At 44.3% G+C, this 11,176-nt stretch overlaps 1 protein-coding gene across 1 annotated transcript in view; it reads left to right on the top strand.

The window, feature by feature from the left end:
* Positions 1-6: 6 nt before the first annotated feature.
* Positions 7-11,176, top strand: part of CUX2 (cut like homeobox 2) — a 358,029-nt gene continuing 346,859 nt past the window's right edge. The window contains exon 1 of the mRNA XM_006148019.3: positions 7-82. The gene's annotated coding sequence lies outside the window, so the exon portion shown is untranslated. The remainder of the gene's footprint in view (positions 83-11,176) is intronic.

Genomic DNA, 11,176 nt, shown 5'->3' with positions numbered 1-11,176 from the left:
GGAGGTGGCACGCCCCGTGCCCCTCCCCAGAGGCCCAGCCGATGTGGCCGCCCTGCTGTTGGACCTCCCAGCCTTCAGAATCGTGAGTCCCACGAGCTTTAGAAATTGCTTCACAAGTCGCCGCCCCTCAGGGATCCTGCCAAGGCCGCCTTCTCTGCTTCGAGGGCGGGCGCTGGCTCGGGCTGTGTAGGATGTAGCCTGGCCAGCCATTTGGTTGCAGGTGCCAGAGCCCTGACACCCAGTGATTTAGGGACATAGGGGCATTTATGGCCCCGAGTGGCCGACAGGGCATTCTGCGCCCCTGGCATCCGAATCCGTCGGTCTCACTCTCACACCGATTCTCGCCCTCTGCCGCCTGCGTCTCTCCTGCCTGCGTCTGTGGTGCCTCCATTCTCACAATGGCCAGGGTGGTGTCCCCAGCCCCTGTAGATAAAGAAAGCCTCCTTCCTAATCCATCCTTCTAAGTCCCAGGCTGATGTCACCGGCCCAGATTAGGTCAAAGGCCTCGCCCTGGAACCATTATTATAACTCTGACTGGCTGGGGGCCAGCGGGTGGCCCAGTGGTTACATTTCTGGATTCCCACAGTTGTGGCCAGTTGCGGTTCCAGTCTGGACCCAGCGGCTTGAAACTCACACGGGGTGTATGTGCCTGTGTGCCCAAAATCCCAACAGGAGAATTGAAAAGAGACTGCAATGTGGCCATTCCCCCAGGGGAGGGGGGTGGTGATTTCTCCATCTCTCCCTGTCTTTTCAGAGACTGCATGCACCCTATAGCAAAAATATCTCTCTCAAAAAAAATTATTTTTTAAAAAACTTTGATTGGTTGGGCCTGGTCTACGTGAGGGGACAGTGAGTCCACCTAGATGGCATGGATCCAGAGTGGGAAAGGGATGGTTTCCAAAAGGGAAATCTGACAGCAGATCTTCCAGATGGGCATAAAGTAGATATTTGCAAAATGATGCAAGACCCAGATTACTTCTTACTGAAACAGCAGAGCTAGGTGGCCTGGTGCCTGGATGGACACTCTTGGTATTTCTGAGGGAGGTTACCCAGGGCCCTGAAAAGGCATTTCTCTTCCTTCCCTCTTCCTGTGCCCTGAGAGCTTTGGAAAAACTCTGTCCTGGTTCCGTGGTGCCATCCTGGTTCCGTAGTGCTTTGGCATTAGGCACACCAGCCCTCAACTGGATGATTCAGAGATCATGGACAGGTCCCTTCTCTCTCTCCACAAACCTTCAGCCAAGAAATCGTCCTCAGGTGAGTAGGGGAATTGCAGTGCAGAGGTGAGAGTAGCCAGTGTCCAAGACAGCAACAGACTAAGAACAATGGGTTGACAAGGAGATGGGGATCTCTGTCTCTGTCTCCCTCTCCCTGGCTTCCTCTGTTCTCTCACTCTACTCCCTCTGCTTCTCTCTCATTCTCTGTTCCTGTCCCTCTCCACAGCCTGGATCCTCTCCCTCCCCACACACGTGGCCCAACACCGCTATCTCTAAATTTCCTCTCTTGAAGGTTGTAGTGCAGCCTGAGTAGTGCCTCTGCATTTTGATTCCTGCGGGAGAGAATTGCCCAGCTGGAGCCAGATAGCTCCATTCAGGGTGTGGTCATGTGATTTCAGTCCCCATTCCTGGTGAAGGAACCTGGGTCTCAAGAAGAAAGTGGTAGGGACAAGGTTCCCATCCCAAAAGAATCCATAAAACCTCCCAGCATCATGAGACCAGCCAGTGGCATAGTGGTTAGGTGGATTGGTCCCACATGGCCATCTTCACAGTTTGAGTCCTGGGCCCAGTGGCTCGTAAAACATGCTGGCCTGTGTGTGCCCAGAATTCCAAGAGGAGGATGGCGGAGAAGGGATTGTGGCATAGCCACTCCTCTTGGGGGTGATTTCTCAGTTATCCCCCTCTCTTTGTCTCTGTCTCTCCCTGGTGAGTGCATACACCCTATAGCAATAACTGAAAAGAGCAAACAAACAAAATAAACACAAAAACTCCTAGCATCAGACTTAAATCTAGTGGCTTTTAAGTTCTTAAATTTAAATCAGACTTCTCTTAGAGGGCATCTGTGAGTTGGAGAGTGGGAGGTCTACCTTCCAAGTGAAGGAAAAGAGATTTAACAACATTGCTAAAATTTCAAAAAATGACACAGCAAGCGTCCTTCTGAGAAGACAGGCCTACCAGAGCCACCACACTTCCCTGCTCAGAGCTCCTGGGACTGAGATAACATTTATTTGGGCGCTTGCATCACACATGTGCCACATGACGGATTGCTGGACGTTGACAGCATGGCTCCGATACTAAAAACATATGACTCCATATGGAACGCCGTGGTGTGGGGTGGAAATCCTGGACGGCTCCAGGCTGCAGATGGCCATGTATAATTCACGGGATTTGTAAGACTCTGCATCTGCTCCGTTGCTCATTCTTCAGTTGTCAGACAGACATAATCCCGATCCTCTTATTTTATAACACAGATCTGCCAAAGGGAGTGGGGAGGGGAGTCGGGGGAGGCAGAGCTGCTGCCAGGAGAACTCAAAAATAATTTGGGGGAGAACATTCAGTGTGTCAGTGAGGACAGAAGCACACACCATAGGAAGCAAGCCCAGGCAAAGTTGGAAATGGACTTTTGGTTTCTGATCCCTCCTGGGAGGTAGGTTTGTTTCCTAAGGAGGTATCTGGACTTAAGTGTGTTTTGATCTTGCTTCCTTCCACTGGTGCCATTTTGGGACATCCTGGATAATCATGTGGATGAGCCAACAGGGCAAATGTCAGGATATTTAGGCATTTTATTTCCTACAGACTGTCTCAGTGTCAAGTTGTGGCATTACTTGGCAAAAGTACTTAGGTTTTGCTTAGGAAGCTTTTCCTGGCCTTTCTTTCCTGTATTAGGTACCTGTGACAGTTATTGCTGGGACCTCATAGCTGTTCCACCCACACTGGAGTCATCTGCATGGTTCTGGTACAAGCCAAGGGTTTTTTTCCATCTGCTTTCCTGGGGACTTTTTTCTTTTTCTTTTTTCTTTTTCATTTATTAAAGATGACAGAGCACAGGTCTTGGCCCATTCATGGGGACAGGTCAGAGTGCAAGGAATTGATGCCCTCAAAAGCAAGTTTCAACCAACAAAGTGGTGGGTCAGTACCCCAGCTTCTCCCCTTCTGAGGCAACTCTCAGTTCTGCTTTCTATATTTTCCTAGAGGATCCTCCTGAGGGGCTCAACCTCAGTTACACACAGCACAAATATACACTTACATGTTCTCTTCCCTATTTAACCCCCTTACTCCTCTATGGACAATTCCTGGGATTACCTCCCTGAAATCTATTTGCTTTCAAATTCTTTCCTCAAGGTCTGCTTTGGGGGAACCAAAATTAAGATTGAGACCCTCTTTCATGCTTCTTCAGACCCCTAGGTTTCCCTAACATAGCAATGCCATATTTGGTTGCTGTCATTCGTTTAGTTTTCTGACCCCTTGTTGCTCCATGGGGGCAGAAACTGTTTATTTTATTCCCCATTGTATCCACAGTGCCTGGCATGTAGTAGATACTTAATAAACATTTATTGAGGTTCTCCTGTTTCTTACTCATTAGCTGTAAGATCTTTGGGAAGTTGTTTAGCACCTCTCAGCCCCATCCATCCACTGGTTGGTAATAAGTCGACAATAATACTTACCTCATTTACCTCAGGAATTGTAGTGAAGAGTAAATTAAAGAATGATGGAGGGAAATCTTAGTGAATTCTGAAATGGTCAGCCAAAGTAATGATCCTATTAGGTCAACATTTCTAGAAATGTCACACTCCACTAGTTTCTATCAATACATTGCAGATGTAACCCAGAAGCGATTTTGAGTAATTCTAAATCTATTTGAATTAAACTAGAAAAAAAGAAGCAGTCTTATCAAACTCAGTGCATTAGAGAGGGATGCATTTGGCTCCAAGTGACTAAAATCTCAACCAATAGTGGTTTAAACAAGGGTTAATTTTATAGCCAGTGAAGCTATCCAAGGATGGTGTCAAAGACCTAGGCCTCTACCTTAACCGTTTCATCCTTAGTATGAGGCTTTTATACTGATGGCCTTAAGATGGCTGCTCTACCTCCAAGGATTGCATCCTCATTTCAGGGAGGAGGAAGGGAAAGAGGAGAAGAAAGAGGATGTGGAGTCTATCCTCTACTACCCCCACTGCCACCACCGCCACCACCACGACTATTATTATTATTATTATTATTTTTAATTAGAAAAGCAGAATCTCCTGGGAACTCTAGCCAATAGACTTCTGCTTATAATTCACAGACCAGAACTGTTTCTTGACCATTCCTAGCTACATGGGAGTCTGGGAAGGCACGTTCAGATGAGCACATTGCTTTTTTGACCAAGATTAGAGTACTGTGACTTCAGAAAAAATTCAGGTAGAAGGAATGTATTTAAAGAAATATGTCAGGCTTATGGTAGGGAAGGCAGTGGATAGGAATGCAGCAGTGGAGGTCATGGCGAAAGCTCTGGTTTGCATTCTTTGTCTGACTGAACACCCCTGTGATCCCAGCTGGCTATAGGACGAATAAGAGGATCACAGTGTGAAGACCCTTTGAGGGTTCCTTTCTCTCTCGCCTTCTCTTTTTCATAGTAAACATTTTTTAAAAGAGTGGGTAATTAAAGAAAAAGAAATATATCAGATAAATAATATGGTGGTACTAGGTTTGAGAAGCTCCTGTCCCTTTGCTTCATTCCTATGTTTATTACATAGAATTTTTTCTTTTTGAGAGGATTTTGCTATAGGGCATGTGCGCCCACCAGAAAGACAGAAAGAGACAGACAGAAAGCGAGAAATCACCCTCCGGGGGGGATGGCTACGTTGCAATCCCTTCTCCTCCATTCTCCTCTCAGGATCTTGGGCACACACACACATGCTCCCTGTGTGAGTTTAAGCCACCGGGTCTGGGACTCGAACCACGGTCGACTACATGGGAGTCCAGCAACATAGCCATTACGCCAACTGCTGGTCCCTTATTCTCTTTTCTTTCTCTCTCTCTTTCTCTTCCTCCTCCTCCTCTTCCCCTTGCCTCCTTCCACCCTTCCTTCTTTCCTTCCTTTTTTTTTTTTTTGTCATAGAGTATGTACACTCACCAGAAAGAGAGAGAGAGAGAGAAGGAAACGACCTCCCAATGGGTGTGGTCATGCTACAGTTCTTTTTCTTCCATTTCTTGGTACCATCAGGATTTTGGGCATGCACACACATATGCCTGGCACATTTTCCAATCCGGGCTTGGATTGGAACCGTGACTCAACCATATGGGATCCAACTCCCTATGCACAGTGTTTAACCACTGTGCTACAGGGCTGGCCTCCTTAATTACCTCTTTAAAGATTCTCCAAATAAGATCACATTCTGAGGTAGTGGGTGGTTAGGATTCCAACATGTCATTTCTGGTTATATAGTTCAACCTGTAGCAGGTACATTTGCTACCAGGACTCAGATTAGGTTAAAAATAGCTGTGAGGACCCACTAAAGGATTAATATTGTACTTGGCAAGAACTTCTCAAATGTTTTCTGCCTAAACATTCCCCATTTTGATATGTTTCAGAAGTGCTGTAAGGATGTTTTTATGCAGATAAAGATGAAAGCTGTCATTGGGACCTTTCCTAAGGCCCTTCTCTGTATCTGGTACAGTGCCTTTTACATGCAGAGAATCATCTACAAGAAATAGACACTCATTTGGGCTGATTCAAGCAGGTGAGGAGTTAATGGAAGGACGTGGAGTAACCACGGACTCTCCAGTAAGTAGAAGCAGCTTCAGAAAAGGGAATGGGACAGAGAGAGACTATGCATCCACAAGCACAACCAAAATCATATCCCAGAGCCAGCATGGTGAAGGTATCCCTACTCTGACCACTAAGCACAGGCAGCTCGTACCACTGACCCTGGTGTTGCTTGGCTGGTGCCCCTACTACTGTCTTTGGGAGCTGATGTCATTGCTGCCATTGCTGAGGCCACCAGAAAAAAATTCTTTTCTGTCCTGGTTTCTTGATATTTTAGCTTCTAGTTCCAAGTGTGGGACCTATGACCTCTCCCAAAGAGCCTACAAGAGCAAATACCTGACTTCCAACTTTAAAACAGGAATGAAGTTTCTGCCTTACATGACTGATGTAGCTGGGATTTCCCAAAATGTAGAAAGGAACTTCAAATGCTAAATGTCAAAAGAAGTGACAAATGCCTTCTGCATAAATTCTCTTATTTAACACTCATTGTAATTCAGTGAAGTAGGCATGATGCCCATCTCACAACTAAGAAAACTGAGGCTAATAACAGTTAAGTCACCTGCTCTGGATTATGCAGGTTAACAGTTCTAACCAGGATTACAACCCCGTCAGTCTGACATAGTCCTTAAACTTTCTATGAAATCACCAGAGCTGCTTTATTGCCAAACTCTGGGGGTACATTCACATTCAATGCTCAAGGCATGTAACTTGGCAGCCCTAATTTATCTCCCAGTCCCAGGATCCTAAAAGGTTTTGCCCATAAGCCTGACATAAAGGTCAAATTACCTTGAAATTCAAGCAGAAAGGGTGTATTCTTTGAGGAAGTGTGTTAGATACCCACAATAGTCATCACATTCAGTCTTCTCTGGCTTAGCAATTGTGGACAGAGTCACGGCCTACTGATAAACAAAAGAACCTATATATGTTATTTTTCCCTTTGTTCCTGGTACCTTCTTGCTCTGTGAGAAATTTAGTGATTTGAGTACAGCAAGTACTATAGCATATAGCATGATTTTATGGAATAGCAGTCTAGGCAGGGCTTAGCTGGGTGATTCTTCTGTCCAGGTGTTATTGACAGAGAGGATTCAGAAATAGTCAGGTAGCAGGTGGATTGGTCTGGAGGGTGCACTCCATGTCTGGCACACTTTCATCCCTCTCAGATGCCTGAAAAGCCAGCTCTTTCAGAGCTTTTCAAATAAAGCTCCAACATGTGGCTTCTGCAGCATGGTGCAGTCACCGACCATCCAGATCCAAGTGGAAAACCCAGAGACCTCTCTTCTTGGTAGTAAACTGACAAATAATTTGCAATAATGTTTTCAAACTACCATGCCCAGCTAGAAAAACCTTAATTGCCACCTACCCTGTCTCTCTAGGCAGAGAGGAGAAAGAAGTTTATGAGTCAACAAAGAGGAAAATGAAATCAGAAAACATATCACTCTGTGACCTGCTTCCATCCCAGTCCATGGGGGCTTCTTTGGCCACAAGCTGGAGCTGAGAGAGCTAGCAAACACCAGGTCATCCCACTGAACAATTGCTACAACTGACTATTTCCCTCCCAGAAGCTGACCCTTTGACTTTGAACGTACCACCCACTCTTCTACAAGGTCCTCCCATCCCTGCTCAGCCCAAACCTCCTGCCCTCAGTTTCTGGGCTGAAGGAACTATCTTATGTATGGGGACAATGGAAGCCTTTGTCATCCTTTTCTTCTTTGGGTAGGCCTCTGTTTGAGAATCCAGATTACCCTTGCGGGCCGTGCTGGCGATTACCTCTGAGAATCTCTTCATACTAACCTCTTCTGGAAGTAAATCAGGGCCACACAAAGGGAAGAATGTTATCACGGTAAACCAGGACGAGCCTGGCTTGGCTCGGTTGCAGAAAACACACTTCACTCATGCAGAACACGCCAAATTGAAAAGATCGCGGGTTAATCAAATCCTTTTCTCCTCTGTTTTTATCAAACTCAAGAGGGGCTGGCCTATTAATTAGAAACGCTTTTTCATGTAAAACACGGGCGCTTTGGAGATAAGGAGGGAAGACCCTTGATTCTACAGTCACAATGATGTTTCAGTTATTTCATTACAAGGCGCCACATTCATCGCTGGCCCGTGGACACAGCGCAGACCTCCCATCTCTCTCATGGAAAAACTCCCTGAGATTCAGAAAGTTTCACTGCCAGCCCACAAGGGCAGGAGAGTTTCTTTTACTGGAATCCAGATGCATTGAAGATCTCATTTCTATACAATGCTAACAGAAAAACTTCATAGTCTTTTATTCCGTGTTGCCTTATACTGTAGCTATTTAAATTTAAATTAATTAAAATGAAAAAATTCCGTTTCTCAGTCCCACTAGCCACACTTCAAACACTCAATAGCAACATTGTAGCTTGTGCCTCCTATACTGGATAGCACAGATAAAGAACACTTCCATCATTCCAGAAAGTTCTATTGAACAGGGCTGCATATTTTAACAAATTTATAAAACCTCCTATTTGTCATTTGGGAGAAATAAAGTCAGAATGGTTCAGTATGATCCATCTTTCTGCCGGAAAAAGAGAAAAATACCTACTATATTTCTGTAGTGATACTTCTCAGCCCACATCCATTTCTCTTCTTTTGGCAAAAACACCTTGATTTTCTTTCTGGGAGCTGCCGATCTCTTACTCTCTGTTCATGTAGTTCAGGCGGGGCTGATCCCACTGCCCAGCCCCAGGGGCAGAACTTAAGCCCGACCAATCAGACTATTCCTTTCCGTTATAGCTGTTGGTTTTGTGCTCTTGGAGCAATAGGAGTGAACCCTGGGATTTTTGCTGGGGAAGGGCACCCTCTTCCTATTGAGATTGCCAAGGTAGTAGGATGTAAGACAAGAACCGCTGACAGCTATCATACCGTACCCAGAAGAGAGTCAGCCTATAAATTACTCCATTGCAGAAGAAAGCAAAGTAGAAGGAAAGGGAGGAGGAGGAAGAAAGGGTCCTGGTGACACTGTAGACCTTTTAGATATAGCTGTGTTTGTTTCTGTGTGTGCGTGTTTATTTATTTCTTCTATAAATGAGAGACAAAAAGAAAGACAGCACCCCCAACAGAGTCCTGACACTATGACCTACTCCTAGGCTCAGCCAGCCTCAGGTCATGGTCAAGTGTGTGCCTGGCATACTCTGGGAGGCCTCTAGGCTTCAACTGGGAACCTTCTCATGTGGGATTGGCTCTCAGAGCATTGTATCTTACTGCTGTGCCACTGTCTAGCTCCAGAGGTAGCTGTGTACAATGATATAATGGATCTACTCTTGATCTTCCCAGTATCATGAACCAATAAATTGCCTTATACTTAGTCCAGTTCAAATTGGGTTTCTGTCACTTGGGAGCAAACGAGTTCTGAATATGTTCTAAGAATGGTGATTCATTTATAAACAAATGAAAAACAAACAAAAAAGACATTATTTTTTATCTAATGACACATTTTTTATTCTCAAACTATGATTAAGATCTATTTCATATACTAGAAGGTTATCAGTTTCAGATGGGTCCCTGCTGCTACCTGACTGCCTGTGATAAGGCCAAGGGGAACCAATTCCATAAGCTAAAGCTACACAAACTAGATTTTCTCTTCCTTGAGATTTTGGAAAATCGTGAAATAAAAACCAATTGAGTTGATGGTTCATACATACCAATAGCATGGAATGAGAGTCCCCGTATTTGACTGCTAAGATCCATGAAGTTATTTTTCCTCACCCTTCTTAAGTCCAGTGTCCTTTTAACAAACCACCTTGAACCTCAGTTAAATAGGTGTCTGTTTCTGACACCAAATTTGCCTGATTAAGATAGTTGTCAAAAGCCTGCAAAAGTGTTTTATTTGGGCCAAACAATTCTACTTGTAGGATTTCCAGAAATTAATCAAAATATATGTACAAAGATTTAAGTATGAGGATATTTACTATAGATATCTTTATTCTAATAAGGAATTTGTATACAATAATGGAGGCTCTGTTAAATATGTTCTGAGACACAGTGTTATGCATTCAGTATATACCTGCTGAATGGAGTACTAGATAACTATAAAATTATGTTGGAGAAATATATTTATTAATATGAAATATAGTTCCATGAGATTTATTTTTAAGAAGGAACAAAATTGTATACTCTGTATTATCTCATTTAAAAAGAGAATTACCAGGCCAACCCATGGCCTGGTGGTTAAAGTGACTGGATCCCATATGGCTGACTGTGCAGTTTAAATCCTGGACCTGGCTTGAGTGCCCAAAATTCCAAAAGGAATTGGAATAGAATAGGAGGTATTAGGACCTCAGTTTGTCCACAACAAACATGGGGGTAACAAATGTATATACCATAGAAGGTTTCACAGAGGTTCCTCTGAGCTGATGTGAATAAAGAGCCTGACACAGTATCTGCTACATTTCCAGAGCTCCCAAAAGCAATGGTATTGCTTCCAATAGGGGAATAATAGGGAGATGGAAAACATAGAAATCCCATATGCCCCAGAAATTCCACTCCTGGGTATATGCCAAAAAGAATTGGAGACGGGGACTTGAGCAGATAGTTTTATGTCAGTGGCCTATCCACAGAATGGAATATTATTCAGTTGTGAACAACAGTGAAGTACTGATTCTGTTACAGTGTGGATGGATGAACCTTGAAAATGTGATGATGGGACCAGCAGATAGCGTAATGGTTATGTTACTGGACTCCCACATAATTGATCATGGTTTCAGTCCTGGACCCCAGTGGCTTAAAACTCACTCAGGGGGCATGTGCATGGATACCCAAAATCCTGAGAGGAGAATGGAGGAGAAGGGATTGTGGTATGGCCATCTCCTCTGGGAGGCGATTTCTCACTTTCTATCTCCCTGTCTCTATCTGTTTCTACCCTATAGCAAAAATCTCTCTTAAAAAGAAAAAAAAAGGGACCAGCAGTTGGCATAATGACTTTGTCACTGGACTCCCATGTAGTTGACCACAGTTCGAGTACCAGACCTAGTGGCTTAAACTCATGCCATGCACATGTGTGTGCATACCCAGGATCTCAAAAGGAGAACGAAAGAGAAGGGATTGCAGCATGGCCATCCCCCTGGGGGGCGATTTCTCACTTCCTGGCTCTCTTTTGCTCTCTGTCGTCCTGGTGAGCATACGCACCCTATAGCAAAAACCTCTCCAAAAACAAGAAAGAAATTGTGATGCTAAGGCACGAAGCTACCTGTCATACGATTCCATGTACATGAAATATCAAAAGTGATAATTCATAGAAATAGAAAGTAGATTAGAGGTTATCAGAGGCTGTGGGCAAGTGAGACTGAGGGGAAGTATTGCTTAATAGGTCCAGAATTTGTAAATGAGGTAATGAAAAAGTTTGGAAAATACATAGAGGTGATGGTTATACAACATTGTGAGTGTGCTTAATGTCACAGAATTATATACAATA

Source organism: Tupaia chinensis, unplaced genomic scaffold, assembly GCF_000334495.1.
Source record: "Tupaia chinensis unplaced genomic scaffold, TupChi_1.0 Scaffold000226_1, whole genome shotgun sequence".
Classification (NCBI taxonomy): Eukaryota; Metazoa; Chordata; class Mammalia; order Scandentia; family Tupaiidae; genus Tupaia; species Tupaia belangeri.
The sequence above is the reverse complement of the archived record's forward strand: the minus strand, read 5'-3'. Positions and strand labels throughout refer to the sequence as shown.